Source organism: Hippocampus comes, unplaced genomic scaffold, assembly GCF_001891065.2.
Source record: "Hippocampus comes isolate QL1 unplaced genomic scaffold, H_comes_QL1_v1.1 scaffold50, whole genome shotgun sequence".
Lineage (NCBI taxonomy): Eukaryota > Metazoa > Chordata > Actinopteri > Syngnathiformes > Syngnathidae > Hippocampus > Hippocampus comes.
The window spans coordinates 1,156,342-1,159,866 of NW_017805122.1; the positions used below are offsets into that span (position 1 = coordinate 1,156,342).

At 42.7% G+C, this 3,525-nt stretch overlaps 1 protein-coding gene across 1 annotated transcript in view; it reads left to right on the forward strand.

The window, feature by feature from the left end:
- Positions 1–28: 28 nt before the first annotated feature.
- Positions 29–3,525, forward strand: part of arhgef39 (Rho guanine nucleotide exchange factor (GEF) 39) — a 28,671-nt gene continuing 25,174 nt past the window's right edge. The window contains exons 1-2 of the mRNA XM_019866235.1: positions 29–48; positions 1,432–1,526. The gene's annotated coding sequence lies outside the window, so the exon portion shown is untranslated. The remainder of the gene's footprint in view (positions 49–1,431; positions 1,527–3,525) is intronic.

Here is a 3,525-nt window from a genome sequence, read left to right on the forward strand (position 1 = left end):
GTGCAGTCGGAGCAGCGTTACTGCCAACAGCTTGGGCTAGTCACCACTGTAGGTTAAAAATGTTAAAAAAATCACATACAACGCTACATTGATTTCGGAGTGATTCAGCTTTACGTGCCGTCGCTCTGCCGCTTTTATATTAATTTTATATTCATGCTAACACACAGTGCAAAACACCATAGATGGGCGAACAAAACTAGCATCACTGTTGCTTTGATTTGAACTCGTGTTCTCCTGATCATATCATGTGACTTTCAGCTGATTGATAAGATAAGATCATTTGGATGTGCTTTTCTTTCTTTTTTTATTTTATTTATTTTATTTTTTGACGATGTATCGGATCAAGACTCGGTGTTGGCAGTTACTTGAAAACAAATGACTCAGACTTGGGTGCCAAACAAATAAAAACGTGATTGGGGGGCCATCCCTAATTTGAACACAAACAGTGCAAACGAAAGACGGACAAACACAATACTGACAGGCATATATTCTTTATCCTCAGTGAAAACCCACGCGTATGACTGCAGCTCAATGAGTCACGGAGTTGTGTAACTTTTCTTTTTGTATTATGTATGACTGCATTTTGCGCGTACAGTTAAAGGTAGTCCTGTTAAATTGGTAGAACATTTTAACCTTTTTTTTTTTTTTTTTTTTAATGTTCTTGGAGTGCAGCGCGTTCTGGTTTGGCCCCGTGATGTGCACGATGCAGCACATCTCTGAAGTGGTGTCGTCACCTTCGAAAAAAATGAAGATATTTTTTCTTCCTTTTATTTCCTCAAACAGTTCAACCCTCTGAGAGAATTGAACTTTCAAGGTTCCGGTATGTCACGAACAGTGTAAGACCTTTTGTAGTCATTTCCATTCAGCGTTCTACAGTACATAAAGGTGTCTGCATAGTGAATAGCAACACGCCGAAAGTAGCGGGCCTTTACTTCCTGCGGGGGCCAACAGACTTTACCACCCACCGGTGTTTTGCCGAATTTCTACTCAATTACTCTCCCTCCGCCCGTACACTCCAATTAGGAGTCATTTTAAGCCTTGTGGCTCGTTCAATTTGCTAATCCCATTTCCACTGCCAATGACTTGAGACCAACACAGCTGCCACTTGAGTGGGACGACATTTTTCGAGACTTGTTTCTTTTGCAACAACCTCCTTCTGCAGCCGGGAGTTGTCTGAGGGGTAAAAGCCAGCCAGCGGCGCGACAAGTGCTGACGATCACGCCTGGAGAAAATGAGATTGGGGTTCATTAACCCTTTCGGCGGTTACTACAGTGGACGGGTTTATCATGTTATCAGGTTACACGGTGCATGAAAGGGTTAATAAAAGACTCTTATTGTGAATTTTTTTTTTACTAATGCAAACATGCACGACACAACCGATGAAAAGTTTACCCAGTCGGCGCTGAGCCGTCTTCCTTGTTTCTTTTGCAGTACTTTGTGGAGATTTTGAAGGCCAAAGGAACCCTGAGGCAGGACATTCGAGAAAGCATCTTCACTTCAATTAAAGCCATTCACTCAGTAAACCAGTAAGTATCCCCCTTGCATAATTTACGAATATCAGCGCCGCTTTAAGGCCAGCGGAGCGACCGTGTAAAAAGCGATGGCGAACGCAGGCGGTCCCCTGTGTGGGAATGCACTCGTGATAAACTCGGGAGGTTTATTAAAGCATCGGCCTTATCTTCACCATTAGTGGGAGTCAATGATACTCTGTCAGGGTATAGATGTTCTCTTCGCCCGCCGCCCCTTGGGTACATTAGTGTATGTGTTATAATTTGAGAAGATAAAGCGCAAAAATGGAAATGATCGTTCATAATGGCAGACTTGTATGAATGGTAATTGAGATGCAACCTGGCTTCTCATAAATGATGCACACAGGTCTCGCGCCGTCATAAAAAGGGATTGTTCGTCATGGTGCATGTCTTTAAAGAGGTGTGTCAAAGTATTGCATTTATATTTTATTCATCAAAATTGCATTTCTTTTTCTCTTTTTTTATGGAAGCGTTTATTTATAGTCCTCCGGAATGCCAACTCGGTAAGCCTGAATCAACAGTGCCTCTGCTGTCTACATTCAAGCGACGCCGCCTTGCCTCAATTCCTTCAAGACGCAATTAATCAACAATCAATTCCACACAATCGACCACATTTTTGAATTAATTCTAGCGATCGTCTATTTGTCTGCCATCTCCTGGTCGGGGTGAAAAAAAGAAGAAGTAGGGCAGCGTGTGCTACAATGAAGACTGAAGTATGAATTACACAGTGTGACGTATTGGATAAATGGTTCTGCTCTTCCCATACATCTTCATTATGGGCCCGGCTTATTGAATTAGTGGTTTAAAAGCAACGGCAAGTAGTAAGTACTCCATTTCAAAACATTGCGTTGAGAGACAGTGCGTTATCACCGCTAAGTGATCGATTAGATTTTCCCCCGTTGAGAGACAGTGCGTTAGACGGCGTTATCACCGCTAAGTGATCGATTAGATTTTCCCATATTCTCTTCTCCCATTCCGACTTTTAGTTGCCAATAAATGTCGAGGAAAATGAAAAGATGTCAACCAATATATAGGGTGCACCGCATTAATAAGGTGCATAGAATAGAAGCGACAATAGCGGTTGCGTTAAGCATCCACTAGATGGAGCTATGCTAAAGGGAATACAGTACAATACAGTTTTATTTATGGTGCGCTTTATAGTGCGTAAAAGACGGTCTTGTAAAATTGCTGCATCAGTGAAGTAAAAGTTCCAACCATATTTGTAGTCGGTCAACATATTTGTCCACATGGACGTGGGTATTAAAGTTTTATTAAAAACGGCATTAAAAAAATATGGAAAATGAAATTTGCTGATACCTGCAGAAACCCTGAATAAAGTCCACAGTCCACCCAAGTCGGGCCACAGTTCAAGTGTCCTGGTGTGAGTACGCCCTAAGGCTTGTTGATAAACATGATTTTGTTCCCCCTTGCGCTCGCCCTTGCGCATTCAATCATAGTTAAATTTGAATTCACCCCCAAGTGCACAGTGGATATATATTCATCTGATGTCCCTACGTTTGTTTACTTGCCCGCAGAATGCAGTGGGGTAGAGTTAATAAATGCGACCATTTTTTTTTTAAAGATACATGAGAAAAGGAGACATGTGAATATATTGATATGCCCTGCCATTCATTCCGCCGCAGACTGTTTATTGAGAAGAGGCAGCAAAGGCAGCCATCCAATTATCCCTAGCTTCCAACACGCCAAAACAGGAATAAGACTTGAAAGGCCTGTCAACGGATCAGGTATGAAGAATAGCCACAGCGTAAAAAAAAATGGGAGGCTGGGATGGGAGGGGAGGGGTCATGATGACAATAATGGGTTGAGCATGAAAGGTAGACGAGACAAGACCCGGTCTGTGATCAACAAAATTCCACGCTAACAGCGAATTGACTTGATGTTTATTTATTAGCCGTGCTAATGGCGTCGTACCAATTGATATTCGCGCCCCCCCCCCCCCCCCGCTGAGATAGAAGCAGCAGGGGGCGTACGGGGT